At 44.0% G+C, this 22,468-nt stretch overlaps 1 protein-coding gene across 1 annotated transcript in view; it reads left to right on the forward strand.

Annotated features, from left to right (window-relative positions):
• LOC147679911 (pyroglutamylated RF-amide peptide receptor-like) overlaps positions 1-22,468 on the forward strand; it is a 206,420-nt gene that overhangs the window by 169,791 nt on the left and 14,161 nt on the right. The window lies entirely within an intron of this gene.

Raw genomic sequence — 22,468 nt, forward strand, 5'->3', positions numbered from 1 at the left:
ATACTATCCTTAGAGGATGAAGGACCGTTATTATCATTTAAGAGAAAGGAATCAATATCTTGATCATCCTCATCGAGATCAAGAATATTTTCGTCAGGAAATTCTGAGCCATCATCAATATCAATAGGATCATTGTCTAGAGCACTTTGATGAATTGTGCCGCAAGGGACACCCATTAAATTTGTGCCGCTAAGGACACCCATTAAATTTGTGCCGCTAAGGACACCTTTCAAATTTGTGCCGCAAGGGACACCTGAGGCAAATCAGGTGCGAGGACCTCCTGTAAAACCTGAGGTGCTAGGACCTCCTGTGCTCTCTGGGGTATATTCAATATTTTTACTTTTTTATGCCTCTTACCCCTTTGTTCAGTGAGATCATTAACCTCTGTTATGTCCAGATCTGATAAATAATCGTTTTCATGGATCAAGGATCACTTAGATGACATAACTTGAGAGAGAGTAGAAAGCATACATGATCTCATTTCCTAATGGATAGGTTTTTTGATGGCATCATTAGTAAAATCAGATTCAACAGTATTACCATGAATTGAATCCGAATCTGAGTCAGACAGGTTAGTCATATAAATATATATAAATGTCTGATCCTCTAATTTAAAAAAAATTTTTTTATAATATAATAAACTTGTAAATATCAATTATAACTATCTGATTTCTTTTTTTTTTTTTATAATATAATAAACTTTCTGACTATGGGGGGGGTACACAGATAATCGGATTATGTTAATAGAGGCAACTAAATATTATCATTTCCCAATTTATAATCAAACAAATGAAGCGCAGCAAGAAACATGAAGCCTCAAGCATGGCAAAGCTTTCTGAAAATATAAATGAACTCCAAAGCAGTGGGGAAGGTAACTACACTTGCAACGCGAGTCAATGTGTGCTTTTAAACATTTCACGCGCTAGTTTCAAAGACTTAGTATCATTCATGAAATATAAAGACAAACGAAGGGAAGGAAAAAACAGAAGCCAACCTCCGTAAATTGGAGGTTGTGAAACCGAAAACAAGGAGTGAAAAGGTGTTACTGTACCTTATAACATTGTACCTTATAACATAACATTGCATATATATATCCTTATATTGTATATATAAATATTTACTCCTGTAGGGATAAAAGAGGGTTACTCAGTATACGGTATTAAGGTAAATTAATAATAAAATACTAATCTTAAACTCTAAAATATGAGACTTTTTATGAGCTAAGTAGAAAGTTGACTTATCTTGCTTGGAGTCGCATTTAAAAGAGGCTGATTGCCTAGTGATTCATGCTATTGTTGGTTCATATGTATTCTAAGTTGGAACTTTTGCTTTGTGACATATGCGGCTATGCTTGGACTGCATTAAAAGTTGTATGCATAATGTTAGCCTCCGTGTCTTTAATGAAATCCAGATTCTCTGGTCATGTTAATAGGAGAATCACAATTGTCAACTGAAATGATATTTTCAGTTGACAATACGATTATCCTTCCATACTATTTCTAAATTTCATAGCCTGTTTTAAAAAACTACATACATACAGGGTACAATCACTTCTTAGCAGCTGAAGGTGATAAAGTGCTGGTCTATATTGAGAGAAATTCAATTTTTTTAAACAGGGTTTTAAATATATCTTCCTCGGTATATCGTAAAAAGGACAGAAAAACAGAAAGTGTGCCAGGTCTCGCGGAGACTTATCGTCGCAGCCGCAAGCCGGCAACACTTGTCCTCGATGAGATCCCTTGGGTACAGCCAAAAGCAAGTGAAATAGATCGAACCTGAACCTAGTCAGTAAAAAACGATCGTAACTAGACATAGGCCATGTTAGGTACGGTTCTATGAGCAGGGTACTTTTTATTAGTACATGATTTCGCACACTGTCTTTTCTTAGTTCACATGTCTCCCTGTCTTGATATCTAGAAGAGATAAAAGCCTTCTTAACCGTAATGACATCTAGTTTAGTAATAGATTCAGAGTTTGAGAAAAGTTCAGGTCGGCCTAGATCAGTAAAACAATTGCTCAGATACTTTATCCAAGGGACCTTCATCCTATTTTCCTAAGTAAGAGCTTCTCTCAGTATAAGCTGCGTGAGTGGTATATTATCATTTAGCCAGCAATTCAACCAACACATTATGGGATTTACTGCCATTTTATCACATAAGAAAGGAACACCCAGTTCTTCATGCACAGAGAAATTAGCTGTTCCCCTGGGGACCCTTAGAAGTTGCTTTAAAAAGTTGTTTTCAACAATCTCTAGGGCTTCCACAGGGACATATCCCCATATCTCACTACCATAGCATGCCTCAGTAACACTCTTGGCCTGGTAAAATTGGAGTAATGCAGCAACTGGGCTATATCCCATTTTTCTTGAAAAATCAAATATAGCCGCATTTGTCCTGATTACCTCTCCCTTCTTTTTTTGTATTACGGGTCCCCAGTTCAGTTGACTGTCGAACAGGACTCCTAGGTAGGAGAATGTATTTGCTACAGGAATTTGTACTCCATTAACATTTAGGCGATTTGGCTTTTTATTTCCCTGACCAACCTTCATTACGAAGGATTTAGAGTTATTTATGCTTAGGTCTCTAGATTTCATGAAGGAAAAAAAGGAATCTAGTATGGTTTGAAGACCATTGGCGGTTCTAGATAAAAGGACTGCGTCGTCCGCATAAAGCAGAACCGGCAGTCCCTTGCGGCCAATGTACGGATAATCTGTATTAGTACTTAGGAGGTACTCCTCCAATTCATTTACATATAAGTTAAAAAGGAACGGGGCCAGGATGCACCCTTGGCGAACTCCCCGATACACACCAAACTCTCTTGTCACATTTAGATCTTGTGTGTATCTAACATTCGCTTTCGTGTCGGAATGCATATCTTTGAGCAAATTAATTAAGTTCTGATCCACACCCATTTTCGCCATGGCGTCCCAGAGCTTCCCTCGACTCACACAATCGAAAGCCGAGGAAAGATCCATGAACGCCATGAGAATTGTTCCTTGTCGGGCCTTGGTGTACTTCCCAATGATTAGATATAAATTTAGGCATTGGGAAATCGTAGAGTGACCAGGCCTGAATCCATATTGGATTGGGGATATTATATTATTTTCATCTGCCCATGTGACCAGTCTATTTAAAATTACTTCCCCCACTACTTTGGCAACAGAATTAATTAAGGATATAGGCCTATAGCAGAGGGGGCTATTACGGTCGCCTTTTTTGAACACGGGCACAATGGTTGATACCCCCCAGGATTTTGGGCATCCACAGGTCACAGCCGCATTGAGTACGGCCGTGAGAACTGGTGCCCAGAATGTTATACGGGACTTAAAAAGATCAGGTGGGAGACCATCCGGTCCTGAGGCCTTGTTGTTTGTCAGCCCTTCAATACCCTTCTCAACCTCATCAATTGAGAAGATTAACACATTTTCTTTAAAATCAACTAGAGTGTATTTTTCCTGCGACTCATTTTTTTAAAAAATAGAACTGAAGTGGTTGACCCATTCTTCCTCTGGAATATTAGTACCCACAGTGGAGTTACATGGTTGATCAAATAAGGGTTTGTTTATGATGTCCCAAAACTTCGAGCTGTTTTTCAGTGTTTCAGGATCTAACAAGGTCTCCCAAACACTCTTTTTAACCACTCTTTTGCGGTTTGCGAGGGACTTCTTATACCTGGACCGCATATCCTGAATAAGGATCGGATCTCTGGGTTTTACTTTTAATGCTTTTTTAAGCTCACGACTAGCCTTGGAACATTCTTTATCAAACCACTTTGGATTATTATTTAGATTTGCTTTCCCTTTGACAGGTACCGTTAACAGTGACTCTACTATTTTAACAACCTCCTTAAAAGATGCTAAGATTTGTTGTGGAGCTGAGACCGGGGATATACATACTGACATTTCAGGGCTACACATATTATTAATAGAGGTGTACAAGTTTTCCCAATCCACCATTGACCATTTTAAGCGACGCTTTCCGTTTATACATTTAGTGGAACCACGATCCAAGCGTGGATTTCGTTTTTCAAATGTTTTCCCATCCATTTTAATGCATATAGGGTTATGGTCGCTGTAAATGCTCAATTGAATGCAGTAGTCCTGAACGTCGTTGGCAAGATCTGCCGACAATAATATATGGTCTATATATGAACCTGTTGCATGACTTTTAAATGTGGGAATAGGAAAGACAGTATGGTCCGAAACTGTGGACATTGCTGTAATAAGGTTATTTTCATTCATTAGCGCATTTAGTTCTGTACCACGCCGCGAATGCTCAAAATGAATTCCCTCCAGGCTGTTACAGCCCAGGTCGCCAGCAGTAATTTCACCAGGATTCCCACATAGGTGTGTATTAAAATCACCTACTATTATTTTTTGGTGAGGCAAGGAGCCAACATTTTCCCTTAAGAATTCGCCTAGAGGCTGACTGTTACACCCGCCAAATCGGTTCACTGCATTATAAAAGTTAATCAGTACAAGCTTAGTTTTGCCCCTCCTTAGCTCTAAAACCTGGATATTTCTATTACCGGAGTAATGTTCAATTTTATGACATATACGAGTCAAATTAACATAAATTGCCAAGCCCCCTTTTGCTCTACCACTAGCTGACAGAACTGCTGGAATAAAAAAACTTTGATAACCCTCAATGTGTACATTTTTTTCCACCAACCATGTTTCTTGGAGACATATTACCGCGTGTCCCTTAACATAAGATAGCCTATCGTTGTCTCTAAATTTGTCATGGAGCCCGGCTATGTTCCAAGATATTAAACTTTCATTACATAATTGTGCTGGACATTGAGTTATATCTTAGATATCAAAAGGGAGGGAAGAGGATACGGAGTCCATTCGGTTCCCCTGTATGAGTAACTGGTAATCGAAAAGAGAATGGACACTAGTTTCTGCAAAAAAACAAATAGTTTTTTATCGAGAACCCTCATAGACTTCCTGGAATTGTATCGTAGCGGTATATCTTTTTTCCGCCCCGTCAGGAGTCATGGCATAGTCATAGGGTCAACAATTAACGTGCAGGATGCCTGCCTCACCAGAGGCTACTTCTGGTATTTACAGAAGTGTCCAGAAATAAAAAGTGGGTTTGAAAAATTTAAAAATAATGACTAGGTCAAAAATATAAACTTTAATTTCAAAACAGGAGACTAATCACTATACTTAAAACCGTTGTGATATACAGGTAGTCGAGTTATTGAACTACCATATCGTTTTCAAAAAGGTGTCGACATGTTTCAGCTCTCGGGGCCCTGCAGGGTCGGGGGAGCTTTCGTCAGGACAGGGACAAATAACAAACATACATGAAAGAGAGCACACACAATTGTTGTGTGGTTCGAATATTAGATGAAATGGAATTTCCAAGCTGTATTCAACAAAAAAGAAGAAGAAACCAACAATCAAAATGTAAGTTGGTTTGTATGTGAGGTACGGCATTCTAGAGCACACATTATGTACAAAGCATGATTAACGCTATACAAGACTACCCTTATTGTAGAAGTAATCTAGGAAAAAGGTAAAAATGGAGAAACGAAAGGTCTAAAATGGGGGGAGTGGGAACCAGCCAAATGGCCGTCAGGTGATCAATGTCTTAAAGACGGTTGTCATGCAGAAGTCTTTATTTGGTGACCGAGTTAGGAGCAGAACATTGGGTAGTGATCATGATCCAAATCTTTGCTCTGTAACCACACCATACATCAGGCAATCAGTGACTGTTTATACCTGCCGTGTGTAACGTATCCAAAGGATACCCATGCATTCATTAATGTTTTACCTTATTAGTTGAGTTATTTGGCATCAACAGGGACTGGGAGTCGCTCCTGGAGTTTTACTGAGTGGGAGACAACAGAGGGTCTATGGTTATTAGCAGAGGCGTTCTTACCTGATTGCTGCAGGAAATGTCAGGAAACGCCATTCTTACCCATGCGGCGCGGATTTCGTGCCTAGTGCTGACTCTGCCCCTGGTTCAGGGTGGATCTTAACTCTCTGCGCTTATATACTGGTCGCAGACACTAAAAAAGGACTAATGTCTGGAAAAAGAAACAACACCGTAAGATGGTGGACTCACTGGTGAAGTATAATGGTATCCTATGGATACATTGATTGGGTCCGTGTGGTTATTACTCCATTGGTTGGCAGGATTAACCGAACTGATGCCATGGAATGTGGTCATTCATACGTACTACGTCGGTTCTCAAGCGATCGACCCATCTCTGTTCTTTGTTGAACAGGACTTGCTCAGCATTTTGGTATTTGAAATCTAGCATTTCCAGAACTGTCCATTTTAGATCATCACACGTATGACCAGCTTCTACAAAATGGGCACACAGTTTGGTTGTGTTCTTTTTCAGCCTCACATTGCTCCGGTGTTCTCCTATACGGAGTTTGACTTTGCGGCAGGTCATGCCGATGTATTGTTTTTGACAGGGGCATGTGATTAAGTAAATCACATGTGTGGAGTTGCAATTCGTATGACTCCTTTGTGTCCAGAGTAGGTTGTCATTCAATTGAAGAGTTTTAGTGCAGGTGGTAAATTTGCAGACCCCGCATGTGCCACAAGGGTAATGTCCAGTGACTGGTATCATATTGATGTCTCTGATGTTTGACCTAGGTAAAGATTTTTTCTTCGGTCTCGTGTGCACAAGAACGTCTTTTATGTTTTTAGTTCTTCTGTTTGCAAACCTTGGTTTAGGCCAATTCAAGTTTCCAGAGGTGAGTATTTGCCATTTTTTCTTTATAAGTTTTTGGACTTCATAGGTGGCAGGACAGAAGGTTGTTACACAGGTCACGAGATCTTTCACCGGTTCTTTGGTGGTGCTTTGTAGGAGGCACTCTCTCGGCTGGTGTTTTGCTCGTTTCTCGCACTTCTTTATTATTGCCGGTGTGTAGTTTCTTTTCTTTAATTTTCGACTGAGTTCCTCGGCTTGTTTTTTGTAATCAGCTGTTTTGCTGCAGTTACGTTTGTGTCTGAGAAATTGGCTGTACGGAAGGTTGTCTCGTAACGGCCGGGGGTGGTAACTGTAGTATGACAGTAGACAGTTCTTGGCCGTGGGCTTCGTATAGGTCTTAGTTTCTAGTTTTCCATTCTCGGAAAAAATGGTCAAGTCCAAGAAATCGATTGTTGTTCTGCTGGATGTGAAGGTGAATTTCAGCCAAGGGTCTCTGCCATTTAGCCAGTCTATGAAGATGGTGAGATCCGATTGTGTGTCCCATATGAGTATGACATCGTCAATGTAGCATTTCCAATATTTGATATTGGAAACGTAGGGGTTAGTGTTATTCAGGATGCATTCCTCTTCTAAGCGGCTCACATAGAGTCCCGCTACTGAGGGCGCAAACGCACTCCCCATGGAGGTCCCATGGCATTGGAGAAATAGTTGCCCATTATACTCAAAGTAATTTTCTTGTAATGCCAGTCTGCAACATTCCAGAATGAAGTGGCGCGGGGTCTTGTGTTTCCAATCTTGCATGAAAAGGAGGTCCTCCAACATCTTGAGGGTGTCTTCTTGTGGTAGACTGGTGTAAAGGGATTCCACATCCAGTCCCACTAGTAGCATGCTGTTTTGGTCGTATTCCACATTCGTTATCTGGCCCAGTAGGTCTCTCGTGTCCTTGAGATATGTGGAAGTTTTCTGGACAAGGGGTTTCAGATATTCGTCTGCGAACTTGGACAATGGCTCCAATAAAGACCCAATTCCCGAGACTATCGGGCGTCCTGGAGAAGGGAGTCTATTTTTGTGAGTTTTTGGCAGTGAATAAAAGAAAGGTGTTTTGGGATTCTTGGGTGTAAGATATTCTGCCTCTTTTTTCGATATCCAACTGTTTGCTTCTGCCTCATGCACCATTATAGCAATCGTGTTGGTCAATCTCTCAGTGGGGTCAGAGTCGAGGTGTTTATAGAAGGTTTCATTCATCAGGAGAGCTAGACACTGTTCGTTATAACCTTCTTTTGTGAGGATTACTACCCCGCCCCCCTTGTCTGCGGGCTTAATGATAATATCTTCATTGTCTCTGAGCTCGGATAGAGCTTGTTTCTCTCTCTTTGTCATATTGTGATAGATGTTTTTCTTGTTATCTATTTCATCTATCCCTTTCATTACTGCTTGTTCGAATGCCTGGATTTCAATAGGCACCGCTGTGGTTGGTGGGCAGAACTTGGATTTTCTCCTCAGATTTGTATCTCCATCTATCCCTAGGTTGGGAGAGTTACTGAAAAAGGCTTTTAGTTTCAGAGTCCTGCAGAATTCAGAGACTTCACATTTGAGTTTAAACCGATCAGTTGTGGGTGTGGGAACAAAACCAAGTCCTTTATTGAGGACATTTTTCTGGTCCTCCGTCAGGGTTAGAGAAGTCAGGTTCACAATTAGTGTGTCTTCTTGCTCGGGCCCGGTTGAGCTGACGCCATGCTCCTTGTTTGTACACTGGGCTGTTGGTCTTGCCACCTGAGATTTTTCTTTTTGCCTCTCGGAATGTTCTGGCCTCTCCCTAAAAAAGGCTGTGCCTGGTGTTGATTCGCATTGGTTGGCATATGTTGGTTGTCCATTTGGTGTTGTTGGTTACCATTGGGATGAAACAGATTCATCCAACCGGCAAAAGGAGGCATGTAGGGAGGGTAATACGGTATTGGATTACCGTGGTAGAAAGGTGGTTTTTGCCATCTATTTCCACGTCTCGGGCGTTGGAATCTGAAATTGTTCCGACCTCTCCTCGGTGTTGACCCATCGAAACTTGTTTCTGAGCCGTCTGACGAAGTACCTCCGGTGGAATCTCCATCCGATCCATGACTTGTAAATACAAAATCTTCTTTTGAATATGGATGCATTTTCTCTTGACTGAATTTTTTCAGTTCCTTTGATAGTTTTTGAAGTTTATTTTGTGTCAAATATTCTTGCATGTCATCCATTTCTTTTGTGATTTCGTCTAGGCGTTTTTTGTACACTTGAGGATTTATATTCTTTTTTAGTTCGTTCTCGCACTCTTCTATTTCTTGTAGAAGGGCGTCAGATAGCCTTTTGGCTGTTTTCACTATTAAGACTAAATAGTCTAGTGTACATTTCCATGAAATGGAAGACCAGTCTCGACGGAAGACTAAGTCGTGTAAGAAGATTCTGGGTGCATTGGTCACCCATAAACCTTTTGGTGCGGATTTTGATCTGAGGTATTCCGTCATTATGATCCCGTGTATTGCAGTCCGGATCTGTTCTCGTTTTTTATTGGTTAGGGTGTCCCACTCATCTGTTTGCGCTATTGTTTCAATGAGTTCTTGGTTTTGTAGTAGAGAATGACCTGCTAGTATTTCATCGATGTCGCTCCCCGAAAAACTTAGACCCATATTGTTCTCCATTTTTAGGATATTCAGAATCTAGTTCGATACTGTAACTAGTTCTACAGAGATTCCTGCAGCTGTGCGCTGCTTAATACATTAGATATCAAAAGGGAGGGAAGAGGATACGGAGTCCATTCGGTTCCCCTGTATGAGTAACTGGTAATCAAAAAGAGAATGGACACTAGTTTCTGCAAAAAACCAAATTCGGGCATTTGAACAAGCAGTAATGAAAGGGATAGATGAAATAGATAACAAGAAAAACATCTATCACAATATGACAAAGAGAGAGAAACAAGCTCTATCCGAGCTCAGAGACAATGAAGATATTATCATTAAGCCCGCAGACAAGGGGGGCGGGGTAGTAATCATCACAAAAGAAGGTTATAACGAACAGTGTCTAGCTCTCCTGATGAATGAAACCTTCTATAAACACCTCGACTCTGACCCCACTGAGAGACTGACCAACACGATTGCTATAATGGTGCATGAGGCAGAAGCAAACAGTTGGATATCGAAAAAAGAGGCAGAATATCTTACACCCAAGAATCCCAAAACACCTTTCTTTTATTCACTGCCAAAAACTCACAAAAATAGACTCCCTCCTCCAGGACGCCCGATAGTCTCGGGAATTGGGTCTTTATTGGAGCCATTGTCCAAGTTCGCAGACGAATATCTGAAACCCCTGGTCCAGAAAACTTCCACATATCTCAAGGACACGAGAGACCTACTGGGCCAGATAACGAATGTGGAATACGACCAAAACAGCATGCTACTAGTGGGACTGGATGTGGAATCCCTTTACACCAGTCTACCACAAGAAGACACCCTCAAGATGTTGGAGGACCTCCTTTTCATGCAAGATTGGAAACACAAGACCCCGCGCCACTTCATTCTGGAATGTTGCAGACTGGCATTACAAGAAAATTACTTTGAGTATAATGGGCAACTATTTCTCCAATGCCATGGGACCTCCATGGGGAGTGCTTTTGCGCCCTCAGTAGCGGGACTCTATGTGAGCCGCTTAGAAGAGGAATGCATCCTGAATAACACTAACCCCTACGTTTCCAATATCAAATATTGGAAACGCTACATTGACGATGTCATACTCATATGGGACACACAATCGGATCTCACCATCTTCATAGACTGGCTAAATGGCAGAGACCCTTGGCTGAAATTCACCTTCACATCCAGCAGAACAACAATCGATTTCTTGGACTTGACCATTTTTTCCGAGAATGGAAAACTAGAAACTAAGACCTATACGAAGCCCACGGCCAAGAACTGTCTACTGTCATACTACAGTTACCACCCCCGGCTGTTACGAGACAACCTTCCGTACAGCCAATTTCTCAGACACAAAAGTAACTGCAGCAAAACAGCTGATTACAAAAAACAAGCCGAGGAACTCAGTTGAAAATTAAAGAAAATAAACTACACACCGGCAATAATAAAGAAGTGCGAGAAACGAGCAAAACACCAGCCGAGAGAGTGCCTCCTACAAAGCACCGCCAAAGAACCGGTGAAAGATCTCGTGACCTGTGTAACAACCTTCTGTCCTGCCACCTATGAAGTCCAAAAACTTATAAAGAAAAAATGGCAAATACTCACCTCTGGAAACTTGAATTGGCCTAAACCAAGGTTTGCAAACAGAAGAACTGAAAACATAAAAGACGTTCTTATCCACACGAGACCGAAGAAAAAATCTTTACCTAGGTCAAACATCAGAGACATCAATATGATACCAGTCACTGGACATTACCCTTGTGGCACATGCGGGGTCTGCAAATTTACCACCTGCACTAAAACTCTTCAATTGAATGACAACCTACTCTGGACACAAAGGAGTCATACGAATTGCAACTCCACACATGTGATTTACTTAATCACATGCCCCTGTCAAAAACAATACATCGGCATGACCTGCCGCAAAGTCAAACTCCGTATAGGAGAACACCGGAGCAATGTGAGGCTGAAAAAGAACACAACCAAACTGTGTGCCCATTTTGTAGAAGCTGGTCATACGTGTGATGATCTAAAATGGACAGTTCTGGAAATGCTAGATTTCAAAGACCAAAATGCTGAGCAAGTCCTGTTCAACAAAGAACAGAGATGGGTCGATCGCTTGAGAACCGACGTAGTAGGTATGAATGACCACATTCCATGGCATCAGTTCGGTTAATCCTGCCAACCAATGGAGTAATAACCACACGGACCCAATCAATTTATCCATAGGATACCATAATACTTCACCAGTGAGTCCACCATCTTACGGTGTTGTTTCTTTTTCCAGACATTAGTCCTTTTTTAGTGTCTGCGACCAGTATATAAGCGCAGAGAGTTAAGATCCACCCTGAACCAGGGGCAGAGTCAGCACTAGGCACGAAATCCGCGCCGCATGGGTAAGAATGGCGTTTCCTGATATTTCCTGCAGCAATCAGGTAAGAACGCCTCTGCTAATAACCATAGACCCTCTGTTGTCTCCCACTCAGTAAAACTCCAGGAGCGACTCCCAGTCCCTGTTGATGCCAAATAACTCAACTAATAAGGTAAAACATTAATGAATGCATGGGTATCCTTTGGATACGTTACACACGGCAGGTATAAACAGTCACTGATTGCCTGATGTATGGTGTGGTTACAGAGCAAAGATTTGGATCATGATCACTACCCAATGTTCTGCTCCCAACTCGGTCACCAAATAAAGACTTCTGCATGACAACCGTCTTTAAGACATTGATCACCTGACAGCCATTTGGCTGGTTCCCACTCCCCCCATTTTAGACCTTTCGTTTCTCCATTTTTACCTTTTTCCTAGATTACTTCTACAATAAGGGTAGTCTTGTATAGCGTTAATCATGCTTTGTACATAATGTGTGCTCTAGAATGCCGTACCTCACATACAAACCAACTTACATTTTGATTGTTGGTTTCTTCTTCTTTTTTGTTGAATACAGCTTGGAAATTCCATTTCATCTAATATTCGAACCACACAACAATTGTGTGTGCTCTCTTTCATGTATGTTTGTTATTTGTCCCTGTCCTGACGAAAGCTCCCCTGACCCTGTAGGGCCCCGAGAGCTGAAACATGTCGACACCTTTTTGAAAATGATATGGTAGTTCAATAACTCGACTACCTGTATATCACAACGGTTTTAAGTATAGTGATTAGTCTCCTGTTTTGAAATTAAAGTTTATATTTTTGACCTAGTCATTATTTTTAAATTTTTCAAACCCACTTTTTATTTCTGGACACTTCTGTAAATACCAGAAGTAGCCTCTGGTGAGGCAGGCATCCTGCACGTTAATTGTTGACCCTATGACTATGCCATGACTCCTGATGGGGCGGAAAAAAGATATACCGCTACGATACAATTCCAGGAAGTCTATGAGGGTTCTCGATAAAAAACTATTTGGTTTTTTGCAGAAACTAGTGTCCATTCTCTTTTTGATTGCCAGTTACTCATACAGGGGAACCGAATGGACTCCGTATCCTCTTCCCTCCCTTTTGATATCTAATGTATTAAGCAGCGCACAGCTGCAGGGATCTCTGTAGAACTAGTTACAGTATCGAACTAGATTCTGAATATCCTAAAAATGGAGAACAATATGGGTCTAAGTTTTTCGGGGAGCGACATCGATGAAATACTAGCAGGTCATTCTCTACTACAAAACCAAGAACTCATTGAAACAATAGCGCAAACAGATGAGTGGGACACCCTAACCAATAAAAAACGAGAACAGATCCGGACTGCAATACACGGGATCATAATGACGGAATACCTCAGATCAAAATCCGCACCAAAAGGTTTATGGGTGACCAATGCACCCAGAATCTTCTTACACGACTTAGTCTTCCGTCGAGACTGGTCTTCCATTTCATGGAAATGTACACTAGACTATTTAGTCTTAATAGTTAAAACAGCCAAAAGGCTATCTGACGCCCTTCTACAAGAAATAGAAGAGTGCGAGAACGAACTAAAAAAGAATATAAATCCTCAAGTGTACAAAAAACGCCTAGACGAAATCACAAAAGAAATGGATGACATGCAAGAATATTTGACACAAAATAAACTTCAAAAACTATCAAAGGAACTGAAAAAATTCAGTCAAGAGAAAATGCATCCATATTCGAAAGAAGATTTTGTATTTACAAGTCATGGATCGGATGGAGATTCCACCGGAGGTACTTCGTCAGACGGCTCAGAAACAAGTTTCGATGGGTCAACACCGAGGAGAGGTCGGAATAATTTCAGATTCCAACGCCCGAGACGTGGAAATAGATGGCAAAGACCACCTTTCTACCACGGTAATCCAATACCGTATTACCCTCCCTACATGCCTCCTTTTGCCGGTTGGATGAATCCGTTTCATCCCAATGGTAACCAACAACACCAAATGGACAACCAACATATGCCAACCAATGCGAATCAACACCAGGCACAGCCTTTTGTAGGGAGAGGCCAGAACATTCCGAGAGGCAAAAAGAAAAATCTCAGGTGGCAAGACCAACAGCCCAGTGTACAAACAAGGAGCATGGCGTCAGCTCAACCGGGCCCGAGCAAGAAGACACACTAATTGTGAACCTGACTTCTCTAACCCTGACGGAGGACCAGAAAAATGTCCTCAATAAAGGACTTGGTTTTGTTCCCACACCCACAACTGATCGGTTTAAACTCAAATGTGAAGTGTGGTATCTCCCTCTTTGCCCCCCCCGGCTGCTCCGCGTGTGATGGTGCTGCTCGCGGTGACATCACTTAGAATGTCACCGCGACCAGCGTTCCAAGGCGAGCCCCGGGGACTCTGAGGGAGACAGCGCTACGGAAAGGCTGTGGCTGAGGTCGCAGGTGTGATACTTGAGCTGAATAAATACTTCTGCTCTCATATGTGACGGCCCCGTCTGTTTATTGTAGCTGTCACCACACTGGCGACGAGGGTGACCTCCTGCGACCTCAACACGCTGGTGTAAACAGCTGACGCGAGTCTGCAGCCGGCTGTCGGGAAGAGCATCGTGTTGCTGGTGAAACCTTGACGGCAGCGCAGAGTGAGGAAAGGACGAGAAATAAGGAGAGAGGCGGCAGGAACTAGCCCAGCAGAGTATCTGAAGGAGCGAACAAGGGTCAGCTTTTAACTTCGTCCCTCTGAAGTGAGGTAACGCGTGTGTGCCATCCCTGCTCGCTCAAAGGATCTTCCTGACTGCTCTGTGTAGCGTGAAATTAAAGCGGCAGACTGAAGAGCGTGTGTCATTTCACTTTAAAGCCGAGCCTCATTAGCATGTGAATTAAGCGCCGCATGGTAGCGAAGGAAGGCGGAATCAAAGCGAGTGACTCACTCAACCACCTCATGGAAATGTATAAAAGTTAGCCGAGTAGTGGGCATTTCACCTGGAGAGGGCACGCTCAGCGCAAGCAACGCGCGAAGGGACCTGGCGCATAATTAGCTGCCTAGTTTATGGCCATTCATCGGCAAGCTTTGAGGCTCAAGTGACGTTTACTGGCAAGAGACCCGTGTGCCCCACCTTTCCTTGAGAGAAGTCTCTTCTGCAGCGGAAGCCCACGTAGCAGGCGAGCGTATGTTTGGCAGCTCCTCGATCACCTCTGACTGAGTGTTAGAACCAGCACGGCAGGCGAGGCGAATTTCCACCACACGTTATTGCTGCTATACATGTGACTGGACAGAGTCTTCTTATGGTTTCATCAAGAACTGTTTGGTGGTTTCAGCACTAGGCAGTGGGTGTGAATGAAGGAGTTTTGCCACCTCTTTTAGAACTGTGCTGGCAGTGGGAGAAATCTTCGCGTTCTCACACCCTGAACTGGTGGTGACTCTTGTTACCTCTGCCTACAGTTGGTCTCAGCTCCTTGGTGCACGGGCCGTGCAAGAGAATTTAAACAATTGTGCCATTATATTGCTGGTTGTATAAGTTATCAGTACACATTCAATATCCTTTTCACATATTCACGTGGATGTAGACTCTAGAATACTGCTGTAACTTGATCATTAGCCCATTGTAAGTTCAGTATCCTCGATCCGGAGGGATACTTTGCCTTAGCTTGTCAGTGGCCTTTAGTGGTATCCCTTTACATACCTCCTTTGCACAGGCTCGTTGTGGTCACCTTGCTCCCCGTCAGCCTTACAAGAGGGTTGGTACAGGCTGCCAGGTTCTAAGCTCACTCTTAGGCCATTGTGGTTTTAACATGCAAAGTGTGACCCCTCCTCCCTTCTTCCTAACCAACCCAGGTGACCCCACCATCCTATGGAAAAAATGGAAAAAAGTCTTTTTAAATTATGCTACTGTGTGTGGGCCTAACCTGGGGCTTGAAAGAAAAGTTGCACTGCTGGCCTATTACTTGGGCGCAGAAGGAGAGGAAGTTCTAGACCATCTCCCGGATTTAGGGGCACAGGAGGCAAGAGGGCTTAATGAGTTTGAAATTAGCCTAAAGAAATTAGATTTGCACTACCTACCCAAGACTAGCACAATTATGGAGAGGTACCATTTTGGTAAGAGGGCCCAAAAAGATGGGGAATCTATAGAAGATTTTGTGTCTGAGTTGAGGAAGTTAGCTGCAACGTGCAAGTTTGGGGGAGCGAGCGAGGAGAGAATTAGGGACCAATTCGTGTTGACCTGCAGGATGGAGCGAGTGCGTGAGGAGCTTTGGCTTAAAGATGACCCGCCATTGAGGGAGGTTCTCATCATAGCCAAGCAGGTAGAGCACATGTTACAGTGCGTCAAGGAGATTAAGCAGGATGCAGGGGAGAAGAAGAACGATGACAAGACCAATGTCAGTGAGGTGATGACCGAGAGTGAGACTGTCTCTGTAGTTAAGGGTCAGAAGGCAGTGAGCAAGGAGCAGAAGGAAAGCAGACCGGGAGGGTCATACAAAGGTACCTGCTACAGGTGTGGGAAACAAGGGCACCTAGCCAACGACAAGGAGTGTCCCGCCCTCAGGTTCACATGTAACAAGTGTGGCAAGAAGGGCCACTTCAAGCAATTTTGCAAGAGTGGGCAGGGGGCCAGTAGACAGAGTAGAGACAGAACGAATGTGGTGAGCGACGAATTTGTTGTGCAAGTTCAAGAGTTGAAGGCACCAGGTCCCAGAAATCTTTTGTGTAAGGAAGTTACAGCACAGGTTGATGAGGAACAAGTTGATAGTCCTAAAGACACCATAAAAGTTGGGAATGTTGATCTAGATGCATTGTTTGACTCTTGTTCTCGAATAACCATCATTAATGCCAAGGAGTTCTTACGTGTATCCAAAGGCAAGATAATCTTGAGGAGGTTAGACCTGAGACCAGGAGGGTATGCGGGGCGCCCCATCTCCATGAAAGGGTACTTCCTGAGTAAAATTGAGTACAGAAACAGGTCTACTGTCTCCAAAGTATATGTATCCACTGTGGGGGACAACATTTTGGGGTGGCGTGCTCAAAAGGGGTTAGGAGTGTACCTCAATCCCAACAGCAATCCCCAGATTTTGATACAAGAGATACAGGAAGGTGAAGCTGACATCACAAGAGAATTTGAGGAGGTGTTTAGGGAAGGGCTTGGATGTTTGAAAAACTACTGCCACAAAATCAAATTGAAGAAGGATGCCAAGCCCGTTGTGGCAAAAGTCAGAAGACTCCCCATAGCCATTCAGGAGGAAGTCAGAACTGAACTGGAGAAACTGTGTGAGGCTGGAGTCATCGAACCAGTGGAGGCGACCGAATGTTTGGCGCCCATTGTGGCAGCGAAGAATAAGGACGGGTCAGTCCGGCTCTGCATTGATTTGAGGGCACTCAACAAAGAGGTCGTCGTTGACCGATACCCCTTGCCGAACATCACCCAAATGATGAGCATGTTAGAGGGTGCCAATGTGTTTTCCACCCTCGATCTCACCTCGGCCTATTTCCAGATAAAACTTCACGAGGAATCTCAAGAACTCACCGCTTTTGTGACACCCATGGGTGCTTACAAGTTCAAAAGGATGCCTTTCGGCCTAGTCTCGGCGGCAGCCGTTTTCCAAAGAATCATGGGCAACCTCCTGAAAGGCATCCCTGGCGTCTTGTGTTACCAGGATGACGTGCTGGTGTTTGCAAAGAACCAAGTTGAGCATGATCAGAGACTGAGATGTGTACTGAGGAGGTTTTTGTCCCAGGGCCTCACCGTGAAGAAGAACAAATGTGTCTTTAGCTGTGCCGAGTTGGATTTCCTGGGTCACAAGATTACAGCAGAAGGCATGCGTCCCAAGGTCGAGCTCCAGGACACCATTGTGAATCTGCCACCCCCCAAGAACAAAGACGAGATCAAATCATTCATGGGGATGCTGGAGTTTTATGGAAAGTTCATCAGAAACTTGGCAGGGAGGACTTATGCCATCAGGCTGTTGCTGAAAAAAGAATGCGAATTCAGATGGAGCCATGAATGCCAGAGCGAGTTCAAGGATGTAAGGAGAGCTCTTGCGGAAGCCACTAGTTTGAGGTCTTACATGCCCGGCCGGGCAACGATCCTCACCACTGATGCTAGTGCAAAGGGGTTGGGAGCGGTCCTTACCCAGGAAGGTGTGGAAGGAGAAGAAACCGTGGCCTTCGCCTCAAGGTCACTCCAAAAATCTGAGAACAACTACTCAGTCATTGAAAAGGAGGCATTGGCGGTGTCCTGGGCAGTAGGCAAATTCAGAGACTTCCTGTGGGGTACGCAGTTCACCCTCCGAACCGACCACAAACCGCTGGTAGAAGTGTTCAGCAAGAAGGGTTTGGATGCCATCTCCAGCAGGATAAGGCGTTGGGTGGTCAGTCTCCAGGAGTACACATTCAATGTCGAGTATGTCCCAGGAACACAAAACCTTGCAGCTGACTGCCTGTCCAGGCTTGTCAGCGATGTAGAAGCAAGTGAAATGCGAGACAGAACAGATGAAGATGAAGAAGGATTCATGGGTGAGAATGGCTGCACCATCCAGAAGGCATTGGGTGAAGAAACATGGAGAAAGGCACAAGAAGAGGACAAGACCATGGAAGAAGTTTGCAGAAGAGTGAGAGACGGATGGAAGCACGGGGACAAACGTGATGAAGACCTGCGGCCTTTCCAGGCTGTTAAGGACGAGTTAACCATTGTTGACGGATGCCTGTTCAGCGGAACAAGACTCGTACCACCAGCAACTGTGAGAGACAACCTGGTCGAGATAGCTCACGAAGGGCACTTAGGTATCACAAAGACCAAGCAAAGGCTCAGGGAAAGCTACTGGTGGCCGAACATGGACCTGGTCACCGAAAGGAGAATCAGAGAGTGCATCCCGTGCTGTAACAGTGACAAGGTCTTGAAGCAACAGTCACCACCCATGGTATGTAGGCCGCCCCCGTCAGGACCTTGGGACGAGCTGGCTTTGGACATCGTGGGCCCTATGACTGGGGAGCTGCAAACGCCTTACATTCTAGTGCTCGTAGATCTGTATTCCCGGTGGCCAGAGATAAAACTCGTCAGTGAAGTCACGACCAAAACTGTCATTGGATTCTTGCAGGAGGTATTCATCCGAGAGGGGCTCCCAAGCAACATCCTCACCGACAACGGAGTGCAACTATGCTCAAAGGAGATGGAAGACTTCCTGGAAGAAAGAGGCATCAGGCACAAGCGATGCGCGTTATACCACCCAGAAACCAATGGCATGGTCGAACGCTTTAACAAAACCATCAAGGAGAGCATCCAGCTGGCCAAAGCAAGTGGTATAAGCTGGAAAGAAGAGTTGTGGAGGCGTCTGGAAGCATACAGATTCACGCCGCATCAGACGACGGGCGTCACCCCGTTCGAATTGCTCCGCGCAAGGACACCCAACACTAAGCTTGCCCCGGGGTGGATGGAATGGCATAAGGGGTGGTCGGACCGAACCAAAGAAAAGGAAAGCCTGAAGAAACATGAACAAGCCATGAAGGCGAGGAAGGAAGGTTACGACCAACGCAAGGCCACACGGGAGGTTGAGTTCAAAGTAGGTGACAATATCAAGATCAAAGCTCCCACAGGGAAGGCAAGCTGGTCAGAGTACAGCAGCCCCACGAAAATCACCAAGCTCTTCAAGAATGCAGTCAAAACCCAAGAAGGGAAAATATGGAACCTAGGGAGAGTTGTAAAGTACAACCTCCTGTTGAGGTCCCAGAAGGTGCAAGGGGGGGGGGGGGGAGTGGCCCTAGGAAGGTTAGCGGTTTCACTGTCCGGAGACCGTCAGGTGTTTCTCATCCAGGCCACAGGCCCGACAGGAGAGTGACCAGACCTCCCAGGCGTTTTGATCAATATGTGATGATGTAACTGTTGCCATTCTACCTAATGTTTAGGTCTTAACCTTCTTCTGGTTTCTGCACTTTGTTTTATCTAATGTTTTCTACTTCCGCAGGGAAGGGGGATGTGTGGTATCTCCCTCTTTGCCCCCCCCCGGCTGCTCGGCGTGTGATGGTGCTGCTCGCGGTGACATCACTTAGAATGTCACCGCGACCAGCGTTCCAAGGCGAGCGCCGGGGACTCTGAGGGAGACAGCGCTACGGAAAGGCTGTGGCTGAGGTCGCAGGTGTGATACTTAAGCTGAATAAATACTTCTGCTCTCATATGTGATGGCCCCGTCTGTTTATTGTAGCTGTCACCACATGAAGTCTGTGAATTCTGCAGGACTCTGAAACTAAAAGCATTTTTCAGTAACTCTCCCAACCTAGGGATAGATGGAGATACAAATCTGAGGAGAAAATCCAAGTTCTGCCCACCAACCACAGCGGTGCCTATTGAAATCCAGGCATTCGAACAAGCAGTAATGAAAGGGATAGATGAAATAGATAACAAGAAAAACATCTATCACAATATGACAAAGAGAGAGAAACAAGCTCTATCCGAGCTCAGAGACAATGAAGATATTATCATTAAGCCCGCAGACAAGGGGGGCGGGGTAGTAATCCTCACAAAAGAAGGTTATAACGAACAGTGTCTAGCTCTCCTGATGAATGAAACCTTCTATAAACACCTCGACTCTGACCCCACTGAGAGATTGACCAACACGATTGCTATAATGGTGCATGAGGCAGAAGCAAACAGTTGGATATCGAAAAAAGAGGCAGAATATCTTACACCCAAGAATCCCAAAACACCTTTCTTTTATTCACTGCCAAAAATTCACAAAAATAGACTCCCTCCTCCAGGACGCCCGATAGTCTCGGGAATTGGGTCTTTATTGGAGCCATTGTCCAAGTTCGCAGACGAATATCTGAAACCCCTGGTCCAGAAAACTTCCACATATCTCAAGGACACGGGAGACCTACTGGGCCAGATAACGAATGTGGAATACGACCAAAACAGCATGCTACTAGTGGGACTGGATGTGGAATCCCTTTACACCAGTCTACCACAAGAAGACACCCTCAAGATGTTGGAGGACCTCCTTTTCATGCAAGATTGGAAACACAAGACCCCGCGCCACTTCATTCTGGAATGTTGCAGACTGGCATTACAAGAAAATTACTTTGAGTATAATGGGCAACTATTTCTCCAATGCCATGGGACCTCCATGGGGAGTGCGTTTGCGCCCTCAGTAGCGGGACTCTATGTGAGCCGCTTAGAAGAGGAATGCATCCTGAATAACACTAACCCCTACGTTTCCAATATCAAATATTGGAAACGCTACATTGACGATGTCATACTCATATGGGACACACAATCGGATCTCACCATATTCATAGACTGGCTGGCTAAATGGCAGAGACCCTTGGCTGAAATTCACCTTCACATCCAGCAGAACAACAATCGATTTCTTGGACTTGACCATTTTTTCCGAGAATGGAAAACTAGAAACTAAGACCTATACGAAGCCCACGGCCAAGAACTGTCTACTGTCATACTACAGTTACCACCCCCGGCCGTTACGAGACAACCTTCCGTACAGCCAATTTCTCAGACACAAAAGTAACTGCAGCAAAACAGTTGATTACAAAAAACAAGCCGAGGAACTCAGTCGAAAATTAAAGAAAAGAAACTACACACCGGCAATAATAAAGAAGTGCGAGAAACGAGCAAAACACCAGCCGAGAGAGTGCCTCCTACAAAGCACCACCAAAGAACCGGTGAAAGATCTCGTGACCTGTGTAACAACCTTCTGTCCTGCCACCTTTGAAGTCCAAAAACTTATAAAGAAAAAATGGCAAATACTCACCTCTGGAAACTTGAATTGGCCTAAACCAAGGTTTGCAAACAGAAGAACTAAACACATAAAAGACGTTCTTGTCCACACGAGACCGAAGAAAAAATCTTTACCTAGGTCAAACATCAGAGACATCAATATGATACCAGTCACTGGACATTACCCTTGTGGCACATGCGGGGTCTGCAAATTTACCACCTGCACTAAAACTCTTCAATTGAATGACAACCTACTCTGGACACAAAGGAGTCATACGAATTGCAACTCCACACATGTGATTTACTTAATCACATGCCCCTGTCAAAAACAATACATCGGCATGACCTGCCGCAAAGTCAAACTCCGTATAGGAGAACACCGGAGCAATGTGAGGCTGAAAAAGAACACAACCAAACTGTGTGCCCATTTTGTAGAAGCTGGTCATACGTGTGATGATCTAAAATGGACAGTTCTGGAAATGCTAGATTTCAAAGACCAAAATGCTGAGCAAGTCCAGTTCAACAAAGAACAGAGATGGGTCGATCGCTTGAGAACCGACGTAGTAGGTATGAATGACCACATTCCATGGCATCAGTTCGGTTAATCCTGCCAACCAATGGAGTAATAACCACACGGACCCAATCAATTTATCCATAGGATACCATAATACTTCACCAGTGAGTCCACCATCTTACGGTGTCGTTTCTTTTTCCAGACATTAGTCCTTTTTTAGTGTCTGCGACCAGTATATAAGCGCAGAGAGTTCAGATCCACCCTGAACCAGGGGCAGAGTCAGCACTAGGCACGAAATCCGCGCCGCATGGGTAAGAATGGCCTTTCCTGATATTTCCTGCAGCAATCAGGTAAGAACGCCTCTGCTAATAACCATAGACCCTCTGTTGTCTCCCACTCACTAAAACTCCAGGAGCGACTCCCAGTCCCTGTTGATGCCAAATAACTCAACTAATAAGGTAAAACATTAATGAATGCATGGGTATCCTTTGGATACGTTACACA

This window comes from Lissotriton vulgaris, chromosome 11 (assembly GCF_964263255.1).
Source record: "Lissotriton vulgaris chromosome 11, aLisVul1.2, whole genome shotgun sequence".
In the NCBI taxonomy this organism is placed as follows: Eukaryota; Metazoa; Chordata; class Amphibia; order Caudata; family Salamandridae; genus Lissotriton; species Lissotriton vulgaris.